General features: G+C 43.4%; 1 protein-coding gene across 1 annotated transcript in view; it reads left to right on the top strand.

Annotated features, from left to right (window-relative positions):
* The first annotated feature begins 3469 nt into the window (after positions 1-3469).
* The window catches only part of LOC124776697 (retinaldehyde-binding protein 1), a 121362-nt gene continuing 110479 nt past the window's right edge, over positions 3470-14352 (top strand). Inside the window, exon 1 of the mRNA XM_047251801.1 lies at positions 3470-3622. The gene's annotated coding sequence lies outside the window, so the exon portion shown is untranslated. The remainder of the gene's footprint in view (positions 3623-14352) is intronic.

Below are 14352 nucleotides of genomic sequence, written 5' to 3'. Positions count from 1 at the left end.
AACATAATGATGTTCGATACGCATTTGAATTACAAAAAACAAATACTAAAAAAAAAAAAAAAGTTGTATGGTGTGAGATTCGATCCGGCGACCTTCGAATTACAAACCCGAGCGCTTACCGCTGCGCCACGACGTTGTAGAACATTATTAATCGCAGAGAGTATTTCACCGCAACGGTTTCTTTTAATTGTCGATTTTCTCGACAACGGCTGAGAAGTGCATCTTGGTGCTTTGCCACATTACACCTCTGGCCATGAGCTTTTATTATGCGCAGTATGAATCGAATCTGAATTTCACAATTGGCGGCCTCCCCTTGTGAGACTGTTTGCTGATGACAGTGTAGTGTACAGGCAAGTGTCACCGTTGAGCGAATGTAGGATACTGGATGACTAAGAATTTCCATTTGGTGTAACGTACAAAAGTGTTATCGAATGCAGATGAATATTATTAGAGCACATTACTAGCGATATGCTGCTTGACAGTCACGTCAATTATATAACTGGGCGTAACGAAGCAAAGAGATATGAAACGGAACGAGCACTTGTGGTTGGTTGTTGGGAAGGTGAATGGTCGACTTAGGAATATAGGGAGAAAACTGTGAAAGCGCAGCTGATCCACAAAGGAGACCTCTATAGAACGCTGGTGCGACCCATCCTTGGTTACTGGTCGAGTGTTTTCGATGCTCTTCAGTTCGAGACCCTCCTGGAAGTATATTCGAAATTCACCACCCGACTATACAGAAACTTGAGATATTCGGCTAACGCGACTTCTGAGGAACTACGATCACAACCAAACACAGAAATATAACAGACCGGGCCAGACCAATAATACTCTCTCGTAGGGAAACTGACAAAAACCCAAAATTGCAGACAACATTACATCGGCGAGCTGCCGTATTTCAGTTAAGCTGAGTGGGTCCGTCAGCCACACAGACTGATACAGGGAAAATGGCAACACGTAAAACACCAACTAAATATACACAAATTTCAGCACTGAGCGACTGATTTCATTGTCAAAGTAACGTCTCTGATGGTGACCATTGCATGTCACAGGACTGAGACCGTTGCAGTTGGTCCAGGAGACATCGTCGGTGCCCAACACTAACGGCAACTTCCTCATTGCTAACGATCCTAGTACCCTTGCATCAACTGTCGCTGTTGGCAGCATAATTCAATTGCAGCCTTACTATCCTCCTATAGTGTCGCAGAGGTTTCCTTCCAACTACTGGCAGTGTCACGTTTTTCCGTCTTCTCTATACCACTACCCTTCAAAAGCTTGCGTCTTCTACCTCCCCGATGCGACCATATTCATGGACACTCATACCGAGACGTATGGTCAACGCCGCCGATCCACACCCTGTGGATCCAAACTAGCAAACTAACCCTTTCACAGAGGTGACAGAACTTTTTGTGATGGTCACCACGCCAGCGCAGGCCAGGAAGGTTCCCACTTCTTTCTTTACCCGTATAGGTTTACTCCAATGCCTGTAGATTATGGCCAAATGGAGGTCCATGAGGAACCCACCGGTTCTCCTGCCTACTCAGCGTTCTCCGTGAGTAGTCGACTGTTTTCATAGCTCTTTCAGTAGATGAAGTGCAATGGCATCGAATTTTTACCACACTCATCAGTTTACCCTTAAACTGTTGGTTGTAAATCAGGGTCAAACTCAGACTTCTGAGGAACAACCTACACTACTGGCCATTAAAATTGCTACACCACGAAGATGACGTGCTACAGACGCGAAATTTAACAGACAGGAAGAAGATGCTGTGATATGGAAATGTTTAGCGTTTCAGAGTATTCACACAAGGTTGGCGCCGTTGGCGACACTTACAACTTGCTGACAAGAAAAAAGTTTCCAACCGATTTCTCATATACAAACTGCAATTGACCGGCGTTGCCTGGTAAAACGTTGTTGTGATGCCTCGTGTACGGAGGAGAAATGCGTACCATCACGTTTCCGACGTTGATAAAGGTCGGATTGTAGCCTATCGCGATTGCGGTTTATCGTATCGCAACGTTGCTGCTCGCGTTGGTCGAGATCCAATGACTGTTAGCAGAATATGGAATCGGTGGGTTCAGGAGGGTAATACGGAACGCCGTGCTGGATCCCAACGGCCTCGTATGACTAGCAGTCGACATGACAGTCATCTTATCCGCATGGCTGTAACGGATCGTGCAGCCACGTCTCGATCCCTGAGTCAACAGATGGGGACGTTTGCAAGACAACAACCATCTGCACGAACAGTTCGACGACGTTTGCAGCAGCTTCGACTATCAGCTCGGAGACCACGGCTGCGGTTTCCCTTGACGCTGCATCAAGGACAGGAGCGCCTGCGATGGTGTACTCAACGACGAATCTGGGTGCACGAATGGCAAGACGCCATTTTTTCGGATGAATCCAGGTTCTGTTTACAGCATCATGATGGTCGCATCCGTGTTTGGCGACATCGCGGAGAATGCACATTGGAAGCGTGTATTCGTCATCGTCATACTGGCGTATCACCCGGCGTGATGGTACAGGGTGCCATTGGTTACACGTCTCGGTCACCTCTTGTTCGCATTGACGGCACTTTGAACAGTGGACGTTACATTTCAGATGTGTTACGACCCGTGGGGCTACCCTTCATTCGATCCCTGCGGAACCCTACATTTCAGCAGGATAATGCACGACCACATGTTGCAGGTCCTGTACGGGCCTTTTTGGATACAGAAAATGTTCGATTGCCGCCCTGGCCAACACATTCTCCAATTGAAAACGTCTGGTCAATGGTGGCCGAGCAACTGGCTCGTCACAATACGCCAGTCACTACTCTTGATGAACTGTGGTATCGTGTTGAAAATGCGTGGGTAGCTGTACCTTACACGCCATCCAAGCTCTGTTTGACTTAATGCCCAGGCGTATCAAGGCCGTTTTTACGGCAACGAGGTGGTTGTTCTGGGTACTGATTTCTCAGGATCTGTGCACCCAAACTGCGTGAAAATGTAACCACATGTCAGTTCTAGTATAATGTATTTGTCCAATGAATATCCACCCGTTTATGATCTGCATTTCTTCTTGGTGTAGCAGTTTTAATGGCTAGTAGTGTACTTCGTCCACCTGATCAGCGTACTGAGCATTCTTGATTGAGCAAGTGAATTTTCATCGAAATATGGAACGTTGGGAAATACATTAAAAAATATTCTCTGTAATTTTTCATAATTGTGAATTACTATGGTGTTTGTGGTAAATCAGGACCAAGAACAGACCCTTGAGGAAGCCACTATATCGCGCGCCTTGTCAGTATTCTGAGCATTCTCCGAGAGCGATGGATAAGGTTCAGCTCTGCAGACGCACTCCCTTTGTCGGCGGGCACACCGTCCAGCGATGCCAACGTCCGCAGGCGGGGGCGCCTCGGTCTCCAGGGCGACAGCGTGCGGCGGGCGTGCACACGTCCCGCGCCTCGCCACGACCAGTGGCCAGCCGGCTGCTGGCTATCAAGACGCGCGTCCAAAGGGCGCCTCTCCGTATCTGGGCTCGTGGTTCAAAGTGTGCGCCGCGCGCTCCTCTTACAAGGCGAGCGGCGCTCAGCGGACGCAACAGTCACACACCCGCCGTCGGACTCCCATCTCCTGCCAACAGGTAAGCCGGCTGCGAGCTTGTCCCTAGGCGACGCATACATTCTTGCTGCCAAGAAACACATCATTCGTTTGATACTTAGCGCTAAAAAAAACGGTCCCTCTCCCACGTTGGCTGTAAATCGGGCCCAAGCACAGATCCCTGAGGAAACCCCATTTCGCTCAGCTGTGCGTCAACTGCGAGAAGTATTTTATTTTTTACAGTCGCTAGTTAAGAACTGCACTTGCACATGTTAATCTGCTTACATTTGTACACCCTTTCGTTAGTGTTTACTGCAAAGATGCATATCTGTTTGTCAGTGACTGTCTCCCACGTTGATTTTAAATCAGGCCCAAGCACAGATCCCTGAGGAAATCCCATTTCGCTCAGCTGTGCGACAACGGAGAGAAGTATTTTATTTTTTACGGTCGCTAGTTGAGAACTGCATTTGCACAAGTTAATCTGCTTATATTTGTGCACCCATTCTGTACTGTTTACTGCAAAGATGCATATCCGTTTTTAGGTGACTGTCAGTCATGTTTCTCAAGTTCTGAGTCCACTTCTTGTGCTTCAACCTCTTAACGGTGGCAGCATCTGTAAGGTCGTCCTCGACCCGTTAGGGTGCGACATGGGGAGATCGTAAGCCTGGGATATTCGTAGTACCGTTAGGAACGCGAGGGTTTTATTATTTATTTTATTGACGAAATACTGACAGTGAAGGGTACAGCGATGTAGTGTTTGAATTCGCTGAATTCATGTCCGTCATTGGCCACAAGGATACGCCGTCGTTCGCCTCATCGGATTGGCCACGTGCAGTTTCTTGGGTTTCGGATTTACCATTATATATATATATATATATATATATATATATATATATATATATATATATATATATGGGGAGATCATAAGCCTAGGATATTCGTAGTACCGTTAGGAACGCGAGGGTTTTATTATTTATTTTGACGAAATACTGACAGTGAAGGGTACAACAGATGTAGTGTTTGAATTCGCAGAATTTATGTCAGTTTTGGCCACAAAAATACGCCGTCGTTCGCCCCATCGTATTGGCCTGTGCAGTTGCTTGGGTTTCGGATTTACCATTTTATATATATATATATTTATATGGGGAGATAATAAGCCTAGGATATTCGTAGTACCGTTAGGAACGGGAGGGTTTTATTATTTATTTTATTGACGAAATACTGACAGTGAAGGGTGCAACAGATGTAGTGTTTGAATTCGCAGAATTCAAGTCAGTCATTGGCCACAAGGATACGCCGTCGTTCGCCCCATCGTATTGGCCACGTGCAGTTGCTTGGGTTTCGGATTCGGATTTACCATGTCATTCTTGGCTAATAAGTGTATGTTTTTATACAATTTTATTAGCACAGATAGAGCTGCAGATGATCGTATTTGATCGAGACTAGTAATAAAATAAAAACAAATCCGCGTCCATAAAGGGTTGTACAAATAAAATTATTTATGTGGCATGCTTAGAGACAAGACGCTCCCGTCCAATTAAGTATCTTTCATAAGTTGTCTTACCAGCAGATTTGGGAGTACATGTTTTATGAAATCGACTATAAAGTGCTGATCGGTCTAAAACAAAACCGTAAAGTGAGCAGTAATTAATACTGCGAAAAGAAATCAGCGCTTGCTTGTATTCTTCATTCCCCGCACATACGCATGTACAACGGTCAGTAACATTTACGAAACGTGACTGTCAGTTTTGTCCAGCTTCGACGCAAAAGGACAGAGTAGATCTCGTAATCACTGATTTTTTTCAGAACAGGAATTGGGAGACAAGGTGACTCTGAACTACTATGAGTCTCTGTAGTAAATGCAATTGTAGACTGCACTCGTATTACATTTTGTATGTGTAATTGCTGCCTGTAGTTGACAAGAGAAAGTACACTGTCTTCAAAAGAAGATGGCAATTTCAACTTATGCTGTATTTATTTTATCGGTTCACGATTAGCTTCTACCTTTTAGGCTAGTTTCAGGTGGTTCTCTACATTAGAAAAATGTGCCACATGCATTAAAATGACAGCGCCTTTAAATTTAGATGTTCTTTTCGTTTTGGTTCACATTTATGCTGTCTTGTTGCTTTCTGACATTTCAATAAGGCATATATCACTTGAAAATAGCCTAAAAGGCATAAAATAGTCGTGAACCAATAAAATAAATACAGCAGACTTGGGAAATACCACTTTATCTAAAAACATTCTTGATGTGATACCCACTACACTGAATATGAAAAAAATCCTTTGTCTTTGGCGCCAAACGGAGAGATCTTTGCGTCTAAAGTGAGAACCATTATGATGACAGCAACAGATCGTGTACGTAGATGTTCAAATCAGCATCCAACATCGAATTTCACTATCTTGAGCAATGTTCCCATAGATCAAGAGCAAAGGAGATACATGTCAGAATCAATCGTGCCTAGTTTGTTCTCTGAATACGTGCCGAGTTGTAGCATTCACAGCTGTGAAGACGTTCGCTTTCTGTCAAGATAAGCATTTCGATAAGCGGAACTCCGCAAGTGCTTGTCGCAGCTTGCTGATACGGTGCTTTGTGAGAGGGGATACCTGTTCATTGTCAGCGATCCGCAAAGCGACTGGCTAAGACGAAAGGCTCCGGTTTAGTAAGTACATCTCGCTGAACGTGCAGGGAAGCACATTCAAAGCTCACTGTGCGTTTGTTTGACAGAAGTTTATTTCAGGTTTTTGGAAATGCCACCGTACAGTAGAATCAACGTGATATCATTTGCGTTTATTTGATTTTTACAATTTGCTCCCTTTGATTACAGTTAATAATTAGCTACTGTAACTCTTGAAAGGGTACACTGATGTTGTGCGACAGATAATACGAAGTTCTTTGGATGTTATTATAGCAAATACAAGAAGACTCATTGTATATGTTAGAACCACATTTATGTTCTTAAATTTGCACAGCTTTGGTAACACTTGTATGTTTCAAATACCTGTTGCACCCTGCCACAATTTCAGTTACGTATATAAGGCAGTTTAGAGACTACGATAAGAAAGTGTGAAGGCCGTTACTGTATACAATACGGTTTGAAAATTATTTAAACCACCAAACTCTAGGATATTGCACGGAATATCAAAACAAGTATTTTTCTCTAATGTCATATTTTCCTGTGAAGAATTTTTAAACCTGTAGAACGAGTTTTCTCTCGATAAAAATTAATCAAACCAATAAACTCTGGGATGTTGCGTGGGACACTGAAAACACTTTTTCTAGCCTTATTTACTGCGAGGCCCGATTTCAAGAGGACACCAAATCTTACTTGCAGTACACGAAAGTAACACAAAGAGTTTTTAATTCTTCATTATCACGAGATATCAATAGTAACACAACACAGTTACTTCAATTACTGCCTCCATTGCCTCGTATAAGAAAGTTAGACTGGCTGGAGATGTTCTTTCTAACACGGTCAAAGACTGCAGCAGTGTCCTTAATTTCCCTGCTGCTGCTACTATTCAGGCAGCCAGATCCTCTTAAGATTCAACAGTGGCTTTGTATACTAGGTTGCGCATCTCACCTGGCGCCAAAAAAGTCCAGAGTAGACCATGGTACATGAGCATCCCTGCCAATCCACTTTTCAGTTGTCCGTTCAAGAATCGACTCACGGGACGACTGAAATGTGCTTGCGCCCCACCATGGTAGGACCACATATTCTGTCTTGTAGTGAGCGGCACGTCATTCAGCAATTCTAGCAATACTCTGGTGTCGGAACTGTAATACCGTCTGCCATTTAATGGCCTAGGCAGGAGATATGGCCCAGTTAAACTGTCACCAACGAGAGCTGCCCACACATTCACGTGGAACCGCACCTGATGAGCATGAGTAAATTTTGCAGGTGGGTTACATTCACTCCAGACATGTGAACCGTACGACACAGAATTGCTCATCGGTACATAGTAAGTACCAACCATATCAGTGTCCTCACATCAGGTGTAACGCTCCAATAGTAAACAAGTTCTGTGCTGGGTCAAGACATACAACTAAATGAGAATGTGAAACAGCTACTACTACTGAAAAGTGAAGTGTACCCTCTATCGGTGGAACAGGAACCGTTAGAATAGCATATCAGTCATTACCACTGAAGAGCGAATAAACCTTCCATGTGATTTAATAATGCTCACAGAAAATTATGACATAAGAGAAAAAGATTTGTTTTGATGTCCCATGCAACCTCCCAGACCTTCTTGGTTTAAATAATTTTCATGCTGTATCTACTTATCGCTTGAGCCTTGTCCCACAGTTGTGGAGGGTCAGCCATCGTTAATCGGATTTGGCATGTTAATGGTTAAGGGGTGGCCGGATGCCCTTCCTGCCGCCACCCCGTACCCTCCCGTACGGGATTAGTGTACCCCAACTTGTCTTCGTCGAGTGTAATCCATGGAATTGTTCGAAAGTGTTCAGATATCTGCGAGCCGTGTAACTGAGGCGGAGCATGGGGACCAGCCCGGTATTCACCTAGCGGGATGTGGAAAGCAGCCTAAAAACCACATCTAGGCTGACTGGCACATCGGCCGTCGTCGTTAATCCACCGGGCGGATTCGATCTGGGGCCGGCGCGCCTACCCGAGTCCAGGAAGCAGCGCGTTAGCGCTCCCGGCTACCCTGGCGGGTAAATAATTTTCACGCTGTATACAGGGTGTAAGTGATAACTGTATAAAACGTATCACAGAGGATTAGGGGGAGTAAAGATGAACAGTTTGATATCAGACACTGGTCGTCTATCAAGCCGGTAAACATAATCAAGTTGGCTTACAAAAGCCATGTGAGCTAAGCACATGCGCCCCGCACGACATTTTTATTCTCTCGCCCATTTACGCCACTGTCTCCGACGTCCACATACAGATTATAAATCTGGCGTTTACACAAACGTTACCTCACAATTTTATCCATTTCGACAGCATAAAATTAACAACTGAATCATTTTGTTTCTCTGGCCTTCTTACTATGAGACGACTGTTCTTCCGAAGGTTAAATTTAGATAGAACTGGGAACGTAATTACTTTTTGCATAACATGGCCAAAAGTCTTTTCCTCTCTTTAGCTTCACAGGAAAGGTTAATTTACAAATTTAACAAACACCTGCGTATACGTGTAGCTTTGGCGGGTTCTGTCGGCCAGTTCGAGGTTTTTTTCCGGCTTGATAGACAGCAAGTGTTTTATATCAGATTGTTCGTTTCGACTTCCTCTAGACCACCGTGTTGCGTTCTGAACAGTTTACACCCTGTATATAAATGGTCTAGTGGCTAAAGTCGCAAGTTCCCTGAGGCTGTTTGCAGACTATGCGGTTGTTCGTAAAAAGGTAGCACTGCCAGAAGGCTGTAGCGAACTGGAGCAAGATCTGCGAGAGATTCATGCTTGGTGCAGGAACTGACAGTTAAACGTTAACGTAAATGGGCGAAGCAGTGCACTGCGGTACTATTACAAATCACTGGAAACAGGAAGTATCGTAAAATAACTAGGCGTTATCAACCGGAGGATGGAATGACCACATAAAACAAATAGTGGGAAGAGCACACAGCAGATTGAGATTCATAGGACGGATCTTACGGAAGTTTAGTCATTAATGTTAACACTAGTCATGTGCACATATGGTGTAAACTGAGTCGTTCCATATCATTTCAATAAAGGAATCGCTCAAATTATCGATGCAATATGTAACCAACTAACTGTAGAAGTTTCTCACAAAGGCACTTGTTCGACCGATTCTTGAGTATTACACATTAGTCTGGGATCCATATCAGGTTGAATTAATAGTAAAGATAGACAATATCCAAAGGAGAGAGGCTCATTTCATCATAGGATCAGCTGGTGTGATAGCATTACGGAGAAGCTCAACCAACTCCAGGAGCGGACGTTAGAAAAGAGGCGTTGTGCATCACGTAGAGGTTTGTCGCTGAAATTTCGTGAGCGTCCGTTCCGGGAAGAGTAGCGCAAAACATTGCTTCCTCCCACATACGTCTCGCGAAATGACCACACCGAGAAATTAGTGCTAATATGACGGTTTACCGACAATAATTCTTCCCAAGCGCCATTCACGAATGGAACAAGGATGGGGTATATAGGCAGTGGTACCAAAGTACCTTCCTCTATACACAATAAGGTGGCTTGCGGCGCAAACTGTACACAGAGTACGCGAAGGAACTTGCCCCTCTTCTTGCACCGGTGTACCGTAGGTCTCTAGAAGAGCGTAGCGTTCCAAAGGTTTGGAAAAGGGCACAGGTCATCCCCGTCTTCAAGAAGGGCCGTCGAACAGACGTACAGAACTACAGACCTATATCTCTAACGTCGATCAGTTGTAGAATTTTGGAACAAGTATTATGTTCGAGTATAATGACTTTTCTGGAGACTAGAAATCTACTGTGTAGGAATCAGCATAGGTTTCGAAAAAGATGATCATGTGAAACCCAGCTCGCGCTATTCGTCCACAAGACTCAGAGGGCCATAGACACGGGTTCCCAGGTAGATGCCGTGTTTCTTGACTTCCGCAAGGCGTTTGATTCAGTTCCCCACCGTCGTTTAATGAACAAAGTAAGAGCATATGGATTATCAGACCAATTATGTGATTGGATTGAAGAGTTCCTAGATAACAGAACGCAGCATGTCATTCTCAATCGAGTGAAGTCTTCTGAAGTAAGAGTGATTTCAGGTGTGCCGCAGGGGAGTGTCGTAGGACCGTTGCTCTTCACAATATATATATAAATGACCTTGTGGATAACTTCGGAAGTTCACTGAGCCTTTTTGTAGTATATCGAGAGGTTGTAACAATGGAAAATTGTATTGAAATGCAGGAGGATCTGCAACGAATTGAGGTGTGGTGCAGGGAATAGCAATTGAGTCTCAATGTAGACAAGTGTAATGTGCTGCGAGTACATAGAAAGAAAGGTCCTTTATTATTTAGCTACAGTATAGCAGGTCAGCAACTGGAACCAGTTAATTCCATAAATTATCTGGGAGTAGGCATTAGGGGTGATTTAAAATGGAATGACCATATAAAATTAATTGTCGGTAAAGCAGATGCCAGACTGAGATTCATCGGAAGAATCCTAAGGAAACACAATCCGAAAACAAAGGAAGTAGGGTACAGTACACTTGTTCGCCCACTGCTTGAATACTGCTCACCAGTGTGGGATCCGTACCAGATAGGGTTGATAGAATAGAGGAGATCCAACGGAGAGCAGCGCGCTTCGTTACAGGATCATTTAGTAATCGCGAAAGCATTACAGAGATGATAGATAAACTCCAGTGGAAGACTCTGCAGCAGAGACGCTCAGTAGCTCGGTACGGGCTTTTGTTGAAGTTTCGAGAACATACCTTCACCGAGGAGTCAAGCAGTATATTGCTCCCTCCTACGTATATCTCGCGAGGAGACCATGAGGATAAAATCAGAAAGATTAGAGCCCACACAGAGGCATACCGACATTCTTTCTTTCCACGAACAATACGAGACTGGAACAGAAGGGAGAACTGATAGAGGTACTCAAGGTACTTTCCTCCACACACCGTCAGGTGGCTTGCGGAGTATGGATGTAGATGTAGATGTGTAGATGTAGATATAGATGTAAATGTACATTTATTTCGATATCTGCAGCAGATTTTTTCATGACCTCTTTTCGTGTGTTATTTTCCGCGTGATTACTGGCATCGCTTATCGTGACAGTCTCTACGAACTCCCACTTTAAAAAATTTTTTTATCCCAATTTAAACCTCCCCCAGTTTTTCTGATGATGAGGTCAATAAAACGTACATGAACGTCCCTCAACGCCACGTTTTGCGTCATGCACTTTCTTGCCGAAAACTTGTTTTTATAGCCAATATTAGCCTTTTTGCTTAAAAAATATTAAATTTACTAACAGTAGTTTCTCCTTTATGCATCGCCCGAGTTTCACATTTTCTCTTTTCTTGCCATGACCTGCCACATTTAGCAGTAATGATGTGTTTCTTTAGAATTACAGGACCATTTCAATTATATAACTATGAAACTGAAAATTTTCTGAGCATTTTTCGATTTTTTTTTTTCAATATGACAACTCAGTTTTATCAGTGATTGGTTGACTTAGTTCTGTATCAGTTCTGTTGTGACTTGGCATGACAGCCAAGCCACTATGAGGTAGCCGAAATGCACGCGTTTAAGCTCACGCAGGCTGGCGTGAGGTCTGGAACAGTTAAAGGAGTTGAGTCTAGTAAAAAAAGTACGTAGCTTCTGGAATACTTAACGTTAATCCATAATAGGTGAACATCGGTCTGACGGTACATGCATCACAAGATAAATAGCAAATGATAATGGCGCATTGCTAGGTCGTAGCAAATGACGTAGCTGAAGGCTATGCTAACTATCGTCTCGGCAAATGAGAGCGTAATTTGTCAGTGAACCATCGCTAGCAAAGTCGGCTGTACAACTGGGGCTAGTGCTAGGAAGTCTCTCTAGACCTGCCGTGTGGCGGCGCTCGGTCTGCAATCACTGATAGTGGCGACACGCGGGTCCGACGTATACTAACGGACCGCGGCCGATTTAAAGGCTACCACCTAGCAAGTGTGGTATCTGGCGGTGACACCACAAGTTCCGTAGAACATAACGAATTATTTCACTCTACAGAAGAGTGAAGAGTGGTTGGTACTTACTAACCGACAATGTCGGGGTCGTTATTGAGAGAATTTGAGCTCAGCTTGACGCGAATGGTGGGCAACTAGCTGTAGACCAGTTGCTGGGAGGAGCAAGGTATTTGCCTGGAATGATGAAGGCGAAACGCTTTTCGAATACTAGGGCATTGCACAAGATATATAAGACAGCGAAAAACTCTGGCTTCAAAAAGACTATCATAACTGCAATTCCAAAGAAGGCAGGTGCTGACACATGTGAATATTACCGAATTCTCAGTTTATGAAGTCATGCCTGCGAAATAATGACACGAATTTTTTGCAACGGAAAAGCTTGTAGATGCCGACCTCGGGGAAGATCAGAATGGGTTGCGGAGGAATGTAGGAACACACAAGGGAATACTAACCCTACGACTTACCTTAACAGATAAGTTAGAGACAAAAAGCAACGTTTGTAGCAAATGTATATTTAAAGAAAGATTCTGACAATGTTGACTGGAACACACACTAAAGTTCTGAAGGCAGCAAGGACAAGATATAGGGATCGACAGGTTATTTGCGCTTTGTACGGAAAACAAACTGGAGCTGAAGGGCATGGATAACGATGGTTGAGAAAGAAATGAACAGGGTATCAGCCTTTACCCAATGTTACCAGTCTTAATATTGAGGAACCACGGAAGCAAATCAATGAAAAAATTGGAAAAGGAATTTAAGTTCAAAGAGAAGAAATAAAAACTTTGAAGTTCGCAGATGACACTGTAATTCAGTCAGGGACATCAAAGGAATTGAAACAGCAGTTGAATGGAATAGATAATTTCTAGAGAAGAGTTTATAAGAGGAACAAGAGTAATGAAATGTAGTCAAATTCAGTCAGGGTATGCTGAGGGAATGAGATTAGGAAATGAGACACCAAAAGTAGTAGATGACTTACGCTATTCGGACAGCGAAACAACTGGTGCTGGTCGAAGTAGAGAAGATATAGAATGCAGACTTGATACAGCGTTTCCGTAAAAGAGGTGTTTGTTACCATCGCATTTAAGAGTTAGAAAGTCTGTTCCGGGGAATTTGCCTGAAGCGTAGCGTTGTACGGAAGTTAAACGTGCACGATAAGCAGTTCAGACAAAAATAGCTTTTGAAATGAGTTGCTACCGAAGAATACTGAAGATTAGATGGGTAGATCGAGAATCTAATGATGAGGTACTGAATCGAACAGGGGAAAAAGAGATGTATGGTTTAACTTGATTAAAAGGAGGAATCGACTGACAGGACACATTTTGAGGCGCGAAGGAGTGGTCAATCTGCAATTTGGTAATGAGAAAAGAGTGTGTGTGTGGGCGGGGGCAATAAAAATCGTAGAGGGAAGACAAGGGATGACGTGGCTTACAAAACAAGGTCAAAAGGATGTAGGTTGCAGTAGTTAATCGGAGATGAAGAGGCTTACACAGGATAGAGTAGTGTGGTGAGTACGTGCGTCATAACCTCAACAACACACAGGTAAAAGTTAATCAAACCTTAGTCGAGATATTTGTGTTGTGTCAAACAAACTATAGAAAATACTGTCTAATACCTCCTACGACATAACGTAAAAACGCTATATTTCATTGAGTCACTGATGGAGGATACTACACGCTACGCTTCAAATCGCTGTGCTGGTAAAAGATATGACATTAACTATTAACGACTGTGTTTTCACTTGCTGATTGGTCAATCTTCTGTTTATAGAATCGTTTTGTTGACATACTTTGAATGCATCTAGAATCGCACTTCTTGAAATCAGCTGAATTCCAGTGAGGGTGTATTATGGTTCTGTGTACATGTTTATCAGGATTTCCTTGACATACTTTACTCACCCCGGGTATCGTCTATATGCAAAACAGTATTGAAATTAGAGAACACTATAACAGGAGAATGAAAGTTCATTCATGTGGTACTATTATTTCTGTATGTTCAGTTTCTATTTTACATTAATGTGCTTTATTAATACTCATGGCGTGTATACATAAAGAAGTAGGGTCTAGTGAAGCAGGGGATACAACCCGTCGGCTTTGAACAATGACGTCACAAGTCGCCAGAGAGCATGTATTACAAAGATGAAAGAGCTGAGGAGAATGTT

This window comes from Schistocerca piceifrons, chromosome 2, assembly GCF_021461385.2.
Source record: "Schistocerca piceifrons isolate TAMUIC-IGC-003096 chromosome 2, iqSchPice1.1, whole genome shotgun sequence".
In the NCBI taxonomy this organism is placed as follows: Eukaryota; Metazoa; Arthropoda; class Insecta; order Orthoptera; family Acrididae; genus Schistocerca; species Schistocerca piceifrons.
This window is presented reverse-complemented; position numbering and strand designations above follow the sequence as displayed.